Source organism: Oryctolagus cuniculus, chromosome 13 (genome assembly GCF_051225735.1).
Source record: "Oryctolagus cuniculus isolate XC-2025 breed Fujian yellow rabbit chromosome 13, ASM5122573v1, whole genome shotgun sequence".
In the NCBI taxonomy this organism is placed as follows: Eukaryota; Metazoa; Chordata; class Mammalia; order Lagomorpha; family Leporidae; genus Oryctolagus; species Oryctolagus cuniculus.
The window spans coordinates 36,084,385-36,104,388 of NC_142879.1; the positions used below are offsets into that span (position 1 = coordinate 36,084,385).

At 45.1% G+C, this 20,004-nt stretch overlaps 1 protein-coding gene and 1 long non-coding RNA gene across 5 annotated transcripts in view; one reads left to right on the top strand and one right to left on the bottom strand.

The window, feature by feature from the left end:
• Positions 1-18,575, top strand: part of LOC149122541 (uncharacterized) — a 354,460-nt gene extending 335,885 nt beyond the window's left edge. Inside the window, exon 3 of the long non-coding RNA XR_016219673.1 lies at positions 1-18,575. This exon is cut by the window's left edge and continues 18,484 nt beyond it. This is a non-coding gene — a long non-coding RNA (uncharacterized LOC149122541).
• DUSP10 (dual specificity phosphatase 10) overlaps positions 1-20,004 on the bottom strand; it is a 48,854-nt gene that overhangs the window by 24,505 nt on the left and 4,345 nt on the right. The gene's annotated exons all lie outside the window — the stretch shown is intronic.

Genomic DNA, 20,004 nt, shown 5'->3' on the forward strand with positions numbered 1-20,004 from the left:
ACACTAAAGATTGAACTGAGTGATGTTATCACACCATGACTCATGCAAGCAGGTGCAGGACCAGTCAGGTAAGTTCAGCACAGCAACTTAGAAATCTTGACACTCCCCTGGCTGGGTGGGAGGGCTGTCCAGACACAAGAGGAAGAGGCAAACTACAGGAGTAGTGCTGAGTCTTAAACGTGACAAGTGGGTGCCCCCTGGGGAAGACTGAGATCCAAGAAAAATTACACTTGGTGACCTCTAACCCTTTCTCCCATCCTCATGTCCCATTCTGTTGGACATTCTGCATGAGCAATGAATGGTGGAAGCAAATGGAAAGTAGTCCAGAAAAAGAATAGAAGGCTTAAGAGGGATCATGCAGCCTCCGGGATGTCAGTGAGCAGTAGGGGGTGGCTTCAGTCCTGCTCAACATGTACTTCTTAAGCACTAACGAAGGGCTGAGGGCATAGTGCCCATCAATGGGGTATAAAACTGAGCAAGTTCGGGCCGGTGCTGCGGCTCAATAGGCTAATCCTAAGCCTTGCAGCGCCGGCACACCAGGTTCTAGTCCCGGTCGGGGCGCCGGATTCTGTCCCGGTTGCCCCTCTTCCAGGCCAGCTCTCTGCTGTGGCCAGGGAAGGCAGTGGAGGATGGCCCAAGTACTTGGGCCCTGCACCCCATGGAAGACCAGGAGAAGCACCTGGCTCCTGCCATCGGATCAGCGCGGTGCACCGGCGCAGCGCGCTGGCCGCAGCAGCCATTGGAGGGCGAACCAACAGTGAAAGGAAGACCTTTCTCTCTGTCTCTCTCTCTCTCTCACTGTCCACTCTGCCTGTCAAAAAAAAAAAAAAAAAAAAAAACCTGAGCAAGTTCATGCTGGGCCCTCTCAGAGGCAGGTGGGCCTCCCGCTGAGACATGGGGAGCAGTAGCAGATGGTTCCCCATCTTCCCCACTCCCTGGTGGCCCTCTATCTTCTGCCTCCTGCTCAAGGGATCTAACATTGGATCCACGATCAAGAACTCTGGCTTCCTCTTGCCCCACTTATTAACTCTTGGGAAAACTTTGTAACCATAAGGTCATATCAAATCATAAGAGCTTTATTAAAATCAATTATAAGCATTACCTCATACGCATAAAAGAGCTGTTATAGTCCTGGCTCTCTCACAGGGCACACATTCTGGTGCTCCTCAAGGGTAGACAAGAAATCCCAAAGCCTCTGGCCTCTGAAAGATGAGCGTGCCTAATGTCTGTGCCTGAGTCTGCTCTACCCCTCCTAGACACTGGGCCTGACTCTCCCAGCATCACTGAGAGCAACAAAGAGAGCTTCCTCATGGCACCCTGCTGTGGCCTGTGACCAGACTTCAACTGAACAGCTGTGCACAGCAAGCCTGGCAGAGTGGCCAGGTGAGAGGTGGCTGGCGCCAGACCTCCTTAGAAAGAAATCAAGTCATCACAGGAGGTTCCAGAAGCCTATTTTACAACCCCGCAGCCTTTGTCTCATTTCTGGTTTTCCTGGTACAGGAAACTTTCCTTGCAAGAGCCACAGCACTCACCTTCTAGGGTGGCCCCAAGATGTCCTCACAGGAGTAAACTTGCTATCAACTGGTAATCTACTAGAACCTTGCAGGACAAGGGCTTGGCCTGAGCAGGAATAGCAGGCTAATGTTTAATCTGACCACAGACAAAAGACAGTGAAGCAGGAAAGGAGAAACCAAACCAACAAAGAATAATAAAAACATATGGGGGATCCTGGCTAAAAATTGCAAGCACAAAGGCCCAAAGAAAAGGCAACCATTGATTCGAACTCCTTGTTTATGAGATGTGTAGGATATGCTACAGAAGTATGATTCCAGATAATGGAAAAGATTAAAAAACCAAAGAAAAATAGAATGCCCTGTGCCCAAATAATGATCATCCTACATTTTTCCCCATAAGGAATTCAATCCCAACATCAATAATTAAGAATCCCTGGTATCCAAGAGGGGCCGGCACATTGTGTATGTCACAACCATGCACATGATGTTAGCTGGGTGATGAAATAGACACGGCCCAAAACGTTGCAGCCTAGAGGGACTGGGCATGAAGTGTCAGTGGCCTGCCTGCCTCCAGGTTGCGCCTAGCGGTCAGAAACAATTGCTCAACGACTGAGTCATTTTACAAGTCTAGAGTGTAACTGGCTGGCCATTGTCACTAAGGAAACGTGGTCTGAGAGACCAGCAAGCATGTAGCTCTCTCTTGACCATTGTGCCCTCAATACCAATATCCAGATGAAAGGCAGTCAGTCTATACTTGCAATGCGGCAGTGCAATTTGAACACTGACCTAAGTCGACACAGACTCCACAAGCCAGGGCCACGGTCCCCAGCATGACTATCCTCACCTCCGGAGCCCAGCTGCAAGTTCAGGGGTTCCCAGGCCACTCACAGTTCTGACTAACTGGTTAAAAATCCTGTGGTTCCCACAACGCTTCAGGTTCAATAATTCACTAGAATGACTCATGGAACTCAGGAAAGCACACCGCTTGTGATGACAAGTTTATCATAAATGGTACAAACCAGAGTAGCAAAATGAAGACACAGTGAAAGGGTGAGGAGGGTCTGGAACATGCAGCTTCTGGATCTCTCCCTGGGGAACCAGGGCCCATCACTCTGCTGGCACAGCCACGTGTTCACCGAGCAGGAAGCACAGCTGAGCTTCACGACCCAGAGTGTTTACTGGGGCCTCATTCCTTAGGCATAATTGATTAAATCATCGGCCTTGTGCAGTCTGACTTCATCTGCAGTCCCACTCTCTTCTGCGGAGGAGGCTGGATTCATATGCAGTCCTAATCCTCTGATCACATGTTTGGTCTTTCTGATGACCAACTCCTATGATAATTAGGTGCGATCCAAGAGAGCAATCGCAGGTAATAGTGACACACTTATTCTCTGGACATTTTGAGGTTATCTTCCAGATCTGGAGGACAAAGGCCAAATTCTCCAATTCTCCATTATACAACAATGTCATAGTGATCTAGAGTGCAGGATCCAGAGTCCAGTAAATCTGATTTTGACTTCCTGTTGTAACTTTGGACAACTTACCTAACTTACCTCAGCCTCAGTTTCCACATCTAAAAAGCAGGGGTAATAATATTGTTATTACTATACAGAGATCAGCAACAACTGGTCAAAATGTAAAGCAAGCTATTATATCATGAGATTTTTTTTTCTAGTAGCTGCATTCAAAAATGGAAACAGGTAAAATTAATAATATATTTTACTGAATATGTTAAAAATTATTTTATGTAAAATATCATTTTAATATGTAATCAATATGAAAGCAACTAAGGAAAAATTTTACATTGTTTTTATGTGAAGTCTTTGAAATCCAGGATGTTTGTACACACATAGCATGTCTCATTTCAAGTGTTCAAGAGCCACAGATGGCACGTGGCCGCCATGAGACAGCAGAGATGGAGATAATAAGAGTGTTACTATCTCCATTAAATGAACTCATGCTGATGTCATGTTCATCCTCCATTGTAGATGTGTCCGTGGACGTGTGTATGCACACACATTTGGGTAACATGATCAATGACTAAAAGGTTAGGTATTGTCAGCCACGCTGCACCAGGAAGTCAGCTCCCACAGCACATCAGATAGCCACTATCTGCTCAGGAAGAGAAGAGCTTCAACTCAGAGTATGGAGAATCCAGAGGATTGTCCACAGCCCACCCTTTTGTTCCCATACGCTCATATCGCCCCAGCGTGTTTCAATGCTAGCCATACACAGGACCTGTGATGGGAAAAGACAGGTGGAAAGCAGCATGCAGCCAGGTGGGGCTGTCTCCAGGATCTCTGAGTAGCTGGGGAGCGGGGAGAAAGAAAAACTGCAGCGAAGAGCTTGGGCTCCTACCCCCTCCTAGGCCAATCCCCAAAACCTGTGCAGCCGCCAACCAATCACCTTCTCCACTCCCTGGGAAGACCCCTGCACCATGAACTCAGAAGAGTGTCGTTAGAGGAGACCGAGTTCAAGCTATTTATTTAGGCAGCTTTGTAGCATATGATTCTCAGGCCCAATGCATTCTTAAAGTATTTTTTTTTAAAAAAGATGTAATATCAACATGAAATCTGCATGCCTTTTTAAAATTTTCCATCACTTATTTTCATTTTATTTGAAAGGCAGAGAGAAACAGAAAAGGAGGCAGGGGAGATAGGTAGAGAAAGAGAGAGTGACACAGAGAGAGAATATCTTCTATCCTCTGGTTCACTCTCCAAATGCCTGCAACAGCCAGGGCTGAGCCAGCCAGGCCAAAGCCTGGAGCCAAGAACTTCATCTGGTTCTCCCATGTAGGTAGCAGGGGTCCAAGCACTTGAGCCATCATCTGCTGCCTCCCTGGGTGTGTGCATTGGAAGGACAGTGGATCAGAAGCAGTGGAGCTGGGACTACAAGCAGCTGGCACTAGAACCAGACACTCCGGGCACCCTAAGCAGCAATCTAAGTGCTGTGCCAAGTGCCCACCGCAGATCTGTGGCTTCCGACAGCAGCATCTTACTCTCAGCTTCTCCCAACCTTTGTAAGTGAGAGCTGCAGGACAACGTCCCTCTCACATACATCCAGTTCCTGAGATTCTCACTGGAATGGGGCAGGCCATCCTACCTACTCTCCCAGTAGGAGTGAAGAGACTCACCTAGTGAGGGCAGGCAAATGCATTTGTATAGAATGTGCGAAATTAATTATAATAAATCCAATCCATTCATGTACTATCAAGGAAGACAAGCTAATTGTCAGAGAATTATCTCCTATTAAAAGGGCATTTTACCTCAATTTGCTAAAAAGAACAAATGGGAATTGTCTTTCCATGCTGATGTATTCTCGCTGCCTGTGTTTGCTCAAGCACTCAGCAGACTTTGGGACCGCACTACAACCCCAGGAGTTAAATAAAGAGAGCAAGGGCAATGTTGACATGTGCACAGGTCACTGCGCATCACACAAAGTCTGACTTATTGTTTTTATTGTCCGTCCAAAGTGTTTTATCAACAGCTGAAAAGTGGGAGTGACCCTATTTATGAAGCTTGACTTTCACACTGGCTTCTGGTTTGCAGCAGCACAGAGCAGGCCTCCCAACCTCCTCACTCTACCCTCCAAAGGGGAAGTTCAAGGTTTGCATCACATGCCTTAGAAAATGTGTGCTGTGTACGTGTGCACATACATTTGTGTGAAGGTACATATGTGTGTGCTCAAGGTGAAAGACTTCCCTAAACACTAGCAATTTTTTTTCTTATTTATTTATTTTAAAGCAGAAACAGAGAAAGGGAGCCCATCCTCTAATGCCCACAATGAACCAGAACTCAATCCAGATTGGGAGTGTCTTAATCTGCATTTAAACCATTAGGCCAATCACTGACCCAGAAAAACTAACAGCTTTGATAGGTGGATAGTTCATGCATCACAGAGAGAAAAGCAGGAATGACAAAGTGAAGAAAATAAGCCTGAACTGGCTGGCAGCTGGCACCCATTCCTCTAAAAGAGTGGGATGGGAAGAGGTTAGAAATGAGGGATTCCGGCCGGTGCCGCGGCTCACTAGGCTAATCCTCCGCCTTGCGGCGCTGGCACACCAGGTTCTAGTCCCAGTAGGGGCGCCGGATTCTGTCCCGGTTGCCCCTCTTCCAGGCCAGCTCTCTGCTGTGGCCAGGGAAGGCAGTGGAGGATGGCCCAAGTACTTGGGCCCTGCACCCCATGGAAGACCAGGAGAAGTACCTGGCTCCTGCCATCGGATCAGCGCGGTGCACCGGCGCAGTGCACCGGCCGCGCCGGCCATTGGAGGGTGAACCAACGGCAAAAGGAAGACCTTTCTCTCTCTCTCTCTCTCTCTCTCTCTCTCTCTCTTTCTCACTGTCCACTCTGCCTGTCAAAAAAAAAAAGAAAAGAAATGAGGGATTCCCTTAACAGGTTTCTCTTATCAAATCAAAAAACAGAAAACAATCTCTATTCCATTAAATAGACAGATTAGGCAAGTACAATGTGGTAATAAAACAAGTACAGGGTTAATGAAGAAAAGCCTAGGATGACAATACAGGAAGCAAAAGTACATGCAGTATAAAGTGAAAATGAGTTTCAGTTTCTATATGAGAAACTTTGCAAAACCTGCACTTATATGGGTAAAGAATGAAGAGAATATGTAAAAATGAAACCAGGCCAGTGAGGGTGGGATAAGCATATTATTTCTTTCTTTCTAAAATCTCCTTAATATTCCAGCAATGTGTATGCATGAAGAGCTTTTGCTAAGACTTAATTTTACACAATCTTCTTACCTGGAACCGCGTGCAGTGTTCCAGTATGGCACTGATTCAGAAAGGCAAACAGAATACCAATGTTGTTATCTACCTGCCCCACAAGAAACACTGGGTTTTTTCCAAGATCTACCAAGCCCAAAAAGTCTTCTCTTATACTGAACTAGTGAAGATGTCAAATAATTTTACTGACCTATGTCCCTCATATATCCCCTGAACATAAGTAGAAGAGGGATTATTATTTTTGCAAATAGTCAACATTATAATTATGATAAAATTCAAGTAAATGTTAAATATTATATATTATTGTCTGAAGCACTTGCACATACATTATCTAATTTAATTTGCAAGGGACTCCATAAAAAATAGTGATGTGACCCTCCTAATTTTATAGGTACAAATAAGCTTATTTGCCCAAGTTCTTTATTATAGTAAGAGCTAATGTCAAATTCAAATGCAGCAGTCTGACTCCAGAATTACACTTCCTCGGCAAGAAAAGATATCAATTCCTACTAGGAAGGCTGAATACAAATGGGAGAGAGCACCATCGGCTCATTCCATGAGAATTCACTTAATAAGCTCATCAGAAAAAGAAAGGAATCATGGAATGAACTGGCTGAAACATTTGGACCCACAAGATTTGCTAACAATACTAACTCAGATAGAAATCAAAGGATGATAGGCCTGCTGGAATTAAAATGAAAGAAAGAATCTGAACTAAGAGTTAAGAAACCTGAATTCTATGCCAGTCTGCTACTGGATATGTATATTCTCTTGGGTAAGTAATCAGTTTCCATTATCTGTAAAATGGAACCATTTGACCAAATGCTCAATTGTCTCTTCAGGTTGTATGACAGTATGCTCCATGAAAAATTTCCTTTTTTAAAACAAACTCAGTTAATACAGAGTGGGTGTTTGTTATGCAAGAAACTCTTATCAGTATGGTCTCTCAACATCTCCAATGTCATCCTGGGGTGGTTGCAATCCAGAAAATTCACTTTGTCATGTGAATATCAGAATTTATGAGCACCAAAATTAATACTCTTGAATTTAAAACTTTCTTAAAATCAGTTACTTTTATTTTCCAGACTAAAGAATTCTCCTATTTTTTTTAAAGATTTTATTTATTTATTTGACAGGTAGAATTACAGACAGTGACAGAGAGAGAGACAGAGAGAAAGGTCTTCCTTCTGTTGGTTCACTCCCCAAACGGCCAAACGGCCAGAGCTACGCCAATCCGAAGCCAGGAGCCAAGTGCTTCTTCCTGGTCTCCCAATGTGGGTACAGGGGCCCAAGGACTGAGGCCATCTTCTACTGCTTTCCCAGGCCACAGCAGAGAGCTGGACTGGAAGAGGAGCAACTGGGACTAGAACCTGTGCCCATATGGGATGCTGGAGCCGCAGGCGAAGGATTAACCAAGTGTGCCACAGCACCGGCCCCTCTCCTATTTTTTGACTGTCTTCTCTAGACACTAATTCTACCACCTTGCTCATGCACACACCGCTTCCCCGACCCTACCACTGGAGGACCTGGGGTGTCTGGGGTGAGGTGGTCTAACTTTCCAGTTGGCATCTGAGAGGACAGTCACACCTTTTCACTGGATGAAGCTGGGTGCGTGGACAGGAGACAAAATCCACCTGAACAAATACTGCTCCCAAAGCAGCATTCCCAAGGGGCCAGTCCTTCACCTGTCAGGGGTGTTCATTCTGTTGTTTTCCAGGGTGTGCCCTGCCACACCCCCAAACTGCCTGAGCTGTATTTGTAGGCTTAGGCTGTAAAGGGAAAAACAGAGATAAGAAGGGCAAAGAAGGCAGAAAAGCAAATCAACAAATAGTCAGTGCTCTGATAGGATCTCTGCTCACTTATCCCAGAGAATTCACTTTCCCAAAGGGTAATGAAAATGTACTAGAGATTCTTTCTTCATATGCTGGAGGGGGAAAAAAAATCGACAGTTCACATATCAGTCACACTAACAGGAGAGATAAGGAAGACAAAGCATAAGGGCTGGAATACCACTGGGCATTGGGGTCTTCAGGATGTAGTCACATGTATTTTCCCTACTCACTCTCTCTAATTTTGCATCTATCCCTCTGCCCACTCACCTACTTCTCACTCTTGAAGGTAAAGGAATATACGAATGTGTGAAGAAAGATACATCATCCTCATCCACAGAATACCAGTACAATGATTTTGAAGGTTCCTGGCATTAAAGATACACCATCCAGGGGCCGACACTGTGGTGTAGCAGGTAAAGCCACCGCCTGCAGTGTTGGCATCCCATCTGGGCACCAGTTTGAGGTCTGGTTGCTCCACTTCTGACCCAGCTCTCTGCTATGGCCTGGGAAAGTGGTGGAAGATGGCCCAAGTCCTTGGGCCCCTGCACCTATGTGGGAGACCCAGAAGAAGTTCCTGCCTCCTGGCTTTGGATCGGCACAGCTCCAACCATTGCGGCCACTGGGGAGTGAACCAGCAGATGGAAGAGCTCTCTCTCTTTCTCTGACTCTCCTTTTCTCCCTATGTAGCTCTTTCAAATAAAATAAATAAATCTTTAAAAAAAAAAAAAAGATATACCATCCAGAAGCATAGCCATGTCTACCCAGGCTCTACCATGCACCAACTGAGCCATGTTAGATAAGTGTTAGATCTCTGTGAGTCACAGGTATTCATATGGAAACTCAGTTGATAGCATGAGACACTGAATCTCTTCACAAGTGGTAGAGATGATTATGGCAGTTTGAAAATATTTCTTTAATCAATTTGTTACTCCTTAAAAAAATTCTGCCATGACCAAAATTTAGATTTTTCCAAAGGCTGGGATATAATTTAGGGCTAGGTCACTGGAAGCCAGTTCTCTCCTCTAAGGACAAAGAATAGGCCCCTTCTTCTCACCCTTGGAATGTTCATGTGAGGATCTATAAGATAATGGGGGAAGGAAGACGGTATTAAAACTAAAGCACAACCAAGACAACCATAAGGACAGCTCTACAGCTCCCTTACAGACAGGTACATGGCCAGCCTGAAAAGAGCCTGGCACTAATGTGTTAAGCACTTGATTCATTCTTGTTCTTCCACTCACTAGTGGACAACAAGAGAAAATATTTAATCTGTGCTTCATATTCCTTATATTTAAAACTGAGAATGTAAACCCACAGTCACTGAGCTGTTCTTAGAACTGAAGACACATATAGGATAGCCAAATGCTCACAGAAAGCATTCAATTGCAGGGGTTTTTTTCCCCTCAAAACTAACTAGAAAAAAAATTTCTAATTTCAGGGATGATGGGTTGGTCAGATTCAGAGTAGTTGCATATGGCTAAATAATATTCTGCAGGAAGACTAAAATATCACTTCATAGGAACAAGATTCATCTTTTAAAAAACTAGTAACTTAAAACTTATACTTTTTTTTGGCAGGTAGAGTTATAGACAGTGAGAGAGAGAGAGAGAGAGAGAGAGAGAAAGGTCTTCCTTCTGTTGGTTCACTCCCCAAATGGCCACTACAGCCGGTGCTGCGTGGATCCGAAGCCAGGAGCCAGGTATTTTCCCCTGGTCTCCCATGCAGGTGCAGGGGCCCAAGCACTTGGGCCATCCTGCACTGCACTCCCGGGCCACAGCAGAGAACTGGACTGGAAGAGGAGCAACCAGGACTAGAACCGGCGCCCATATGGGATGCCGGCGCTGCAGATAGAGGATTAACCAAGTGAGCCACGGCACCGGTCCCAAAACTTATACTTGTTTTAATTTTATTTGAAGGACAGAGAGTCAGACAGAGATGGAGATAGAGATAAAGAAAGATCTCTCATCCACTAGTTCACTCCCCAAATACCCGCAACAGCCAGGACTGTGCCAAGCCAAAGTCAGGAACCAGGAACTCCATCCAGGTCTCCCACCTGGGTGGCAGGGACCCAAGTACTTGAGCCATCATCTCTTGCCTCCCCAGGTTGTGCATTAGCAGGAAGCTGCATCAGAAGTGGAGCTGGGACTCACAGCAGGCACTACAATATGCTAAGTGGCCATCCCAAGTGGTGTTCTAACCACTGACCAAATGTCCACAATGAAAATGTACTACCTTGGCCGGCACTGTGGCTCACTTGCCTAATCCTCCACCTGCACCGCCAGCACCCCATGTTCTAGTCCCAATTGGGGTGCCGGGTACTAGTCCCGGTTGCTCCTCTTCCAATCTAGCTCTCTGCTGTGGCCCGGGAGGGCAGTGGAGGATGGCCCAAGTGCTTGGGTCCCTGTACCCGCCAGGGAGACCGGGAAGAAGCACCCGGCTCCTGGCTTCAGATAGGTGCAGCGCCGGCCGTAGCAGCCATTAGGGAGTGAACCAATGGAAGGAAGACCTTTCTCTCTGTCTCTCTCTCACTGTCTATAACTCTACCTGTCTAATAAAAAAAAAAAAGAAAGAAAATGTACTACCTTAATAAGTAGAAATATACGAAATTAAGAAAGTGTCCCCTACCCCCATGGGAAGACCTCTTAGAAGTTTGTATCTAGTTGTATTAAGTGGGAAGCAGAGATTCTGTAATGACTAATGGCAATAATACAGCCTTGAACCCTAGAGCCCAGAACATGAGGAACCGGTAGCCGTGTTATTGCCATCCTGGCAGTACCTACTGCCCTGGGGCTCTTCTTTCTCTATTCCCTCTGCCCTTCCTCTCTCATGTATTCTTCTCCTTTGCCAGGAGCAACAGCTGGTAATATTTAGCCCAGTGGTAGTAGATTGCAGGGCTATGATTCAAAGACCGTGAGATAATTTCTTCTGTAGAATAAATGTAACATATTAAAGAACCAGAAACGATGTTCTGACGTACAGTGGTGACTGCCTCCTTATCTCGGGACATGAGATCGGTTAGTCAAGCTCCTATTATAACATGAAAGACTTAAGCTCCTTAAAGGGAGGACCGGCCTGATGCTACTCTGGAATCAGGCAATTTCATCTTTTATTTGATATTAGAATGGGCAAAAATGCCCAGTGGGCCCCTATGTGGAGTACTAAGACAAGAAAGTGAAACCTTTGTGGAAGCCCTCAGAAAGAATTGGGCTTTGTTTTGTTTTCCAGAAATTATAACCTGGGGGTGGAGAGCATGAGTAGGCCTTCACCACGAAAGAAACAGTAAGGAAAAGACAAATAATGTGACGACTGCACAAACCCTTCCCTTCCTGTAAATGACCTTCCACATTGCCAGAGCCAGAGCACAGAGTGACAGCCTTTATCTTGTATGAAAGTGCCAGCCCAGCACAGCTCATTTCCTTATCCAAAACCATAGGCTCAACGTTCCTTTTCTCTTAAGTTGCACTAAATATGGGTCTTGCAAAGGGCAGGGGACATACACATGACACAGTACTTCAAAAAGTGTGTGCCTGTAAGGGGTCTTCAGAAGATTCAGGGAAAATAATATGATGAAAAACTAAGCATAACTTCCAAAAAATGTTTGCAGCAAACACACTTCTCTCAACTCCATTGTCCAGTAACTGTAAGAAGCATCCTCCTAGATTCTCCAACTTTTAAGTAATCATAGTACTAACAAATGATACAGACATCACCTGGAAAGCAATGATGTCTACATTTGGCTCTTCAGTATGGGTGAAAACATCTAAGGAGTCTTAATAATTAGAAGACTACAACAATGTGAATATTATATATAGTTTTAAATATTTTGCAGAGAAATGCAAGCTATGATCCATATTCACTGTTTTTCCTTCATCTAGTTTTTGAGTGAGTAGGAGTCTATCCCATGAATGTAGAAGAGATGGCACATAAAAACATAAGCAATGAAAATTCGCTGAAGGCAGGCTCAGATGGTTTCGGGGTATTACACAGGTTTTGTGTTTATCCTAGCTCTTTTCCTTAGAGAGGTATTTAATTGTACTTACAAACTTTTTTTTAAGCAGGCCAAAACCTGAAATATTGTTTACAACACTTCTTTGCTTACAGAGTCCTCTCTTCATTGATGGCATTCAGGGAAAATAAACACAGTCCTGGCTCCTACCAGCAACATATCCGAAATTACTGGGGTCCAAATTACAAAGTTCCACTCTGTTGAACAGAGGCTTGTCAGCCCTGAGCCGTGAGGCAGCAAGAACACATATATTTCTTTTTCCATTAAAAACCAGCAAATCATTTCTTTTTGAACCAACACACTGGAAAGAAATTCTGTTGGCACACAATGCACTTAGAGAAGACTAGGCTCTTTCTTGAAAGAGAAGAAAGGAGAAAAAATGTACAAATATGTACATCCCAAGAGAACAACATTCTTGAAGACGAACAGCTCACTAACTAAGATTGTGAGGCAGAAAAGGATGGAGAACACATACACACTCACAACACACTTTCTAGGCAGGGAAGAGTTGGAAGATTGGTCTCATCCATTTGTGCTGTCACTCCAGCATCTGGACTGTCAGCACTATGATGGCAGATTCCCCGGCCCACAGGCTGATGCCTAGCACACAGAAATCACTCAGTAGTGTCTATGGAACAAATGGATGAATTTCCTCTACCCACAAGTTGGACAACCATAAAGACCACCTACCTAAAAGTCCCTAGATGACTGAGACATTTGGGGACATTTTGATAGGTGTTTTTCAGCTGTTCCTAAATAATTAAATTCCTTAAAAGGTAGGATTAAACTAATGTTAATATTTGGTCCAAATCTCTAGGCTGTAGGTAAATAACTAGCATGTCAGCTGCTGGATCAAAAGTCTTTTTTTTTTTTTTTTTTTTAAATAAGTTCATTCATTTACTTGTGAGGCAGAGTTACAGAGAGAAAGGTCTTCCTTCTGCCGGCTCACTCTTCAGATGGCCGCAATGGCAAGAGCTGGGCTGATCCAAAGCCAAGAGCCAGAAGCTTTTATCGGGTCTCCTACATAGGTGCAGGAGCCCAAGCACTTGGGCCATCTTCCACTGCATTCCCAGGCCACTTGCAGGAAGCTGGATCGGAAGTGGAGCAGACAGGACTTGGGATACTGGCACCAAAAGCAAAGGCCCAAACTGCTACCCACAGTGCTGGCCCTTTGGAGCAAAAAATCTTAAACTTGAGTCCTTTCAGTTCTAGACTTGAATTGTAAAATTAAAGAAAAAAAGGTACTCAAAATTATTTAGACATATACATCAGATTATATTATATATCAGATACTGCAATTATTAGCTAACAATTCACATACATGAGGGAAGGCATTGTGGTACAGAGGGCTAAGCTGATGCCTCGGATGCCAGCATCCCATATGAGTGCTTATTCAAGTTCCAGTTTCTCCACTTCCAGTCTAGCGCCATGCTAATGCACCTGGGAAATCAACAGGAGATGGCCTGTATAATTTGTCCCCTGCCCCACCTGGAGGATCCCCATGGAGTTCCTGCCTCCTGGCTTTGGCCTGGCCCAGCCCAAGTTGTTATGGCCATTTGGGAAATGAACCAAAGGATGGGAGCTCTCTGTTTCTGTCTGTGTGTGTCTCACTTTAATTCAACCTTTCCAATAAATAAATCTTTTTTTAAAACACACACACACACACATCAATCTATTGAGCTGGCAAGACCAACTTTCACATTAAGGATCAAGGCTCTAAAATTAATCATGCATGTGACCTTGGACAAGCAATAAACCTCTCTAGGCCTCATTTCCATAACTGCATAATGAGAAGACAGGACTAGATCAGTGGTTCTTAAATTTGGATGCACATTAGAATCACCCAGAGAGCTTTTACACATCTTGACATGCAGCCTGCACCCCAGACCAATTTAATCAGAATCTCTGGAGGTGCAACTGAGCATCATAGATGTTAAATCTCCCCCAGGTGATACCAGTGCACAGCTGAGAGTGAAAACTACTAGATTAGCGGACTCCAAAAGTTTGCTGTTGTTCTAAACACTGGGATTCTTTGACTCAAGAAAAAGGCGAGATGAGTTCGCCTGGGATGAGAATTTCTGTCCTTAGCATGTATCTTTTTCTCCTAACTTGGTTGTGATTGCCTGGGCAATGCAACAGAACCCATTTGTATGCTGAGGCTGCTCTCCAACAATGCCAAGGCACAGAGACTCTGGCTGCTGAAAACACAGTGAACGCAAGGAGGATCTGCTCTGGCCAAAGGCTCCTGCCCTGGACATACAGGAACCAAAAGGCTGTGGCAGTTTCTGTGCCCGTGACTTTGTTATACCCCAGAGGCTTTTGCCTAAAGGAACAAGCAGAACATTGCCATTCTCCCTCTCCTTTCTCCTGTACATATCTATTTTGAAAACAGAATTAGACAAACTGCTTTACTTAGCTTTCTTTCCCAATCTGAGTTTCTCTAATAGAAGATAATCATCTACCACTGCAAGGAGAGGAGCTTCTCGCAGTTGTCCTTGACAGGCCGGAAGATGAACTCAACGAGTTCTGAACTGCTGAGGACAGGAGGACTCATTGGTAACAGTCACCCATTCGTCCGTGCTTAGAACAACCTGCTGTTTCCCTCCCTCTCCTGGAAGGCTCGTTAAAGGCACGCGTCGTGGAGGGAAGCCCAGGGTCATGACTTTACCCAGAGCTTTCTATGTGCCAGGCACTTTACTTACATCATCTCCTCTCATTCTGTCACGTTGGCATTGTCCCTAGGTCACAATGGTGAACACCTGGGCTTTGGATAGGTCATCCGGGTTGCTGAAGGACACACACGCACACAGCTGCTCGGTGGAAAAGCCTAGATCTGAACCCAAGTGTAAGTAAGCAAAACTCCCCTCTGCTCAGCACGCAGTGAATAAGGAGTCGGAGCAAGAACCTGAATGGGGAACGAGCTCACGTCCTTCCTCTCTTCACATCCATTCTAATTAAGAAGCAGGAGAGGAGACATCTGAGCTCCGAGGGAGTGCAGGCAACTGTGCAGCAGTTGAGGGAAAAGGCGCAGGACCTGCTGAAAGAAACTGGCAGGCCACTCAACTCCCTCGTCCTGTTCCTTCATACCCTGCCTCATCACCACCAAAGCTTCTGGAACCCAGTCCCCCTCCTTCCACCCTTTTATAGTCACACTACAATCCTCATTCCAAAAATAAATCGGCCTAGTGAGAAGCCAGCAAAAACAGAGCCTAAAAGTTTTATACTTTCATCATTTAGTTGGGGCCATGCTACTGGGACAGATTTATCATCACCTACTAACAAATGCCCCTACAAATAAATAATTCTAGAATACGCCCAAATTACTCTGGCCTCTTGACCCAACATGTTTTTGCAATTACTTGGCGTTCCCAACTGTATGCTACTTAAATTAGGTAACAGTCACCAAGATATTTTTAGGCCATAGCAACACACACACACACAGACACGCATGCATACTCCGCTATACCTAGCTTGTTATTTGCACTCCTTTGGAAGAGCAGCCAAAATTAGCTTTTTACAGGCACTATCATTTCTGTTTAATCAACAGTAATAATCACAGTGAGCTACATTTATGGAGTGTTTACCGCTGAAGACAAACTGTACTAAACACACTACACACATCAGTGCATTTGGTTCCTAAACTAACACTATGAGATGGCTACTGATACATCCTCTTTTTGTAAATGAGGAAACTAAGGAACTAAGGAACTAAGAGATAAAGCAACTTGCCCAAGGGCTACAGCTGGGAAGGGGGGAACCAAGAGCTCAGGCCCATGAGATCCCAAGTCCTGCCTTCACTTCTCCCACTTCTATAAGGCTAGCATTTGGCATTCAACCTTGGATGTTAATCAAAGGCTCAGAATAGCAATGGTAAGTAAGTGAATGTGGATATGTCTGTATTTCACATATCTCCAAACCCCTCTTGATATCCCTGAGAGACAAAGTGAAGCAAGAACAGAAAGAATATGTTCCTGAGGTTTCTAAACACAGCCATCCAGTTTGTCACTGAACTCCATACTGCTTACGAGTGTCTATTTCAGAATCCTATTTGACTTAGGGAAAATGTGTCATCAATGTTTTTCATTGTTCAGGAGTTATGCCTTATGTTTTATAGCATAAAAAGCTAACTCCAGGGGCCAGTGTTACAGTGCAGTAGGTTAATCCACCACCTGCAATGCTGGCAATCCCATACAAGTGCCATTTATTTTTAAAAGATTTATTTATTTATTTGAAAGGCATAGTTACAGAGAGGCAGAGGCAGAGAGGGAGAAAGAGGTCTTCCATCCACTGGTTTACTCCCCAAATGGCTGCAATACCTGGAGCTAAGCTGATCCGAAGCCAGGAGCCTGGAGCTTATTCCGGGTCTCCCACGTAGGTCCAGGGGCCCAAGGACTTGGGCCATCTTCTACTGCTTTTCCAGGCTGCAGCAGAGAGCTGGATCAGAAGTGGAGCAGCCTGGACTCTAATGGGCACTGCACAGGATGCCAGCACAGCAGGCAGTGGCTTTACCTACTATGCACAGCACCGGCCCCATGAGTGCCATTTTGAGTCCCAGCTGTGCCACTTCGAATCCAGCTCCCTTAGGACACCCAGAAGGAGTTCCAGGCTCCTGGCTATGGCAGCCATTTGAGGAGTGAACCACTGGATGAAGATTCTCTATTTCTCCCTCTCTCTCCTCTCTGTAGCACTACCTTTCAAATGAATAAAATTAAATCTTTAAGGAAAAAGCCAAGCTAACTAACTCACTCTGGGTTTGAATCTTCCTTATGCATCAGCCTCTGAAACTACCACCCTCACCTTCCCTTGTCCCCTCCCAGATGCCTTTGGTGTCGAGCAGGCCAACCAGCCAGCCAGTGGTCACTCAGCCATCAGTCAGTCAGGCATTGTTCTTAAAAGCACCAAGCAAGTGCAGGCCTGGGCTCTGCCATCCCACTGTGTGAGGAGAAGATATGGACCCCAGAGAAGCTCTGGAGAGGCACGAAGGGCCCTTCATCCCTCCCACTCTGAGTGAGGGAAGCGCCTTCATAGGCCTGTCAGCCAGTCAGTCACAGCGGGATTCTAAATTTGGCAAAAACTCAAAAAGCTGTACATGATACTTAAGTATTTAAGAGCGAAAATGTCATTTATACCATACCACAAAATATTCCCCATTTTGTTAAATTCAAAATATTAACTAAGTACATGAAAATACTGCCTTTATTTCAACAAAAAAAAAGAAGAGAAAGCAAACAGGGAAAATAATGAAACTTATTTAACCTGGCTGAGGGGTATACATGGTATTCATTATTGCTTTTGTTTATTTTGAAAATTTTTATAATAAAATGTTTCAAGGCACATACTATCTTTAGGGAAGAGGTGGTGGTAGGCAGCCCCTCCTGACACAGGTAAGTGACAAAATATTTCATTGACCCCAACTCTGCTGGAAAGAAAGGAGTCTTACAAACATGGCAAAAGCAGCAACTTTGATTAAAGAAGGTTGAGAACTGTCGAGCCGCCTCACTCATTTTGGCTAGAGACCAGGTTTCAGTTGATTAAAAATAAACTGGGTAAAATAGATTGTAATTCTTTCAAAGACTTTGCAAATCCCTAAATATTTGTTCACTGGGATCATTCTCAGCAGGCTGAACAGAGGCACGAGTCTGATGGCCATTTACTCTTCAGAGAAGGAGGATAAAACAAGCCTTCCGACCTAGGTCGCCGCAGGGAGGGGAATGTAAAGTAGACCAGTGACTTAATCCCAGGGGCTTCCGCGCCTCCGATCAGTTTCTTCCCAGCCTGACACAGCATTACTAAAATGGCAACCCAGCAGCCACACAACTTGACAGGCGGCACCAAAAATGGAGAGCATGGCAAGGAAACAGGAGCATAAACCTGGACAGGGAGGGTAGCAACCAGTGTTTACAAACACAAGCCACAGGCTCGGCCATAAACTACCCGCGACTGCACTGAAATCTCTGAAAATACATTGCCAGGCCTTAGGAGTTTCTATTTTATATGCTATCTAACCCCGCCACCAACTCTTTCCTGCAAAATTCACTCATTCCAAAATGGTACCGTGACAACTCCTGCTGAAATACAATCTCAGACTCTCAAGGGAGGGAAAGACCAAAATAGCCCTCAAGGGAGAGCCAGACCAGCATGGTCTGCTTGAAGCACTCAAGAAGTCTCTGGGAGAAGTCGCTGACCAGGCCTTTCCAGAGATGCCCACCCCATCCTTCACCTCCATGGCACTGCACTAGCAAGGTCTCCTCAACCCCAAGGGAAGCTTACGGAGGGACATTCCAATATTGATCCATACCTTTCCCATCTTGGTTCCAATTTTAGGCCATTCTTCCAAAAGATACTAACACAACAACGCTAGTAAATAATGCAGATGACACTCCAAATTCTCAGACATGAGAAGAAAAAGTACCCAAACTACAAATAATCCAACCTCTACCACCAGTGCGTCTTCCAAGCCCAACCTCCTCGGCGGTGCCTCACCAACTCCGAAAATGAAGAGCGCCTGCTGCGGCCGCCCAGGGCGCCCAGTGGTGAGGTCAGCAGCATGTCCAGCCCCGCCCCACTGAGGCAATCTTACTCCCTGACACAGAGGAGTGAGGCCCAGCTGCCCGCGGTCCCAGCTGCATCCACCAGAGGTGAGAGGCACCCCACTTTCATCGGTAGCACCCAGGAGACCCCTTTCTCAATGATCCACAAGCCACCTCTAGACTCAACAACACCCACTGCCAAATAGACGGAAGGATCTGCAACTCCTCCTGAGCACCCACATGTTCAAGTCCATGTGTTGTCTGATACCTCTCCCCAGATTACGCAGACACGGAAGTTCTGATTTTTATCAAGAACAAAATATCCTACAGTATGTGAGCAAAGAGGACACCAACAAGATGATTTGCAACCCTTTTCTTTGCTCCCCAAGACAAACTATTAAATATGGAAAACTTGTCCGTGGTATTTTCTCACCTGAAAAAGACAAGCCAAGATTATGGTGAGGGAAGAATAGCAGGAAGAACCTACAGGGAATTACGACAAGTCAACCCAACAAGAATACAGAAGAAAATATTGAGCTACATGGAGGAAATCTGAACAGATTTGTGATACCATGGAAATCCATCACCACCAGAAATTATCCAGAGCTCCCAAAAGTCTCTGCAAAGAATTCTATTATATTCTCCTTCCATCAGAGCCTTCTGGTAGGGCAAGCTTGAGGAGGGGAGAGAAGAATAGAAGTGGAGAGAGTATATCAGAGGAATTCAGAGCCATATTTCCCAGAACACTGATTACCACAAGGCAGAATGATCACTGGAAAGACAAGGAGAATGGCAGAGCTGTCACAAGAAGACTAAACCATTAACTTGCTCGAGATAAATAGCCTGTTGCAACATATATACGCAGTGCCCAACACATGTTCAGAGATTGGCTGAAGATGCCACCAAGAAGCTATGTACATTGTCTCAACATACAGAAGGAGACAAGAAAGAAGATGGCTCTCTCTCATTCCCACCATCAAGTAGAAGATGCCAATGAGGAGTGATGTGCAGTTCCCCAAAGGACACAATCTGAAGCCAAACAGGCCCAACTGGGCTGGGCACAAGAGTTGCCTAACATGCTGGCAAAGCCGAATGGAAGGGGTTCAGAGATGTGAGGTGTAGGTAATTAGTTCCTCCTCCCAGGGTTCAGTTGTACTAACCTCAGAGTTAGTCTGATAGCATACTGGGGAGAGTGGCCCATCACTCTCTATTGGGAGGAACCATGATGCCAGCTGTCTCCAGGTGAGGATAGAAAGAACAATGGGTCGGGGAATGTCTCATAGAAAGGTCCCAATTGCCTTGGATGTATCTGGAGCACTTACACTTTCCATGGGGCCTAGTAACAAGATCACTGCCCTTCTTGAAGGTCACTTGATAAACTGT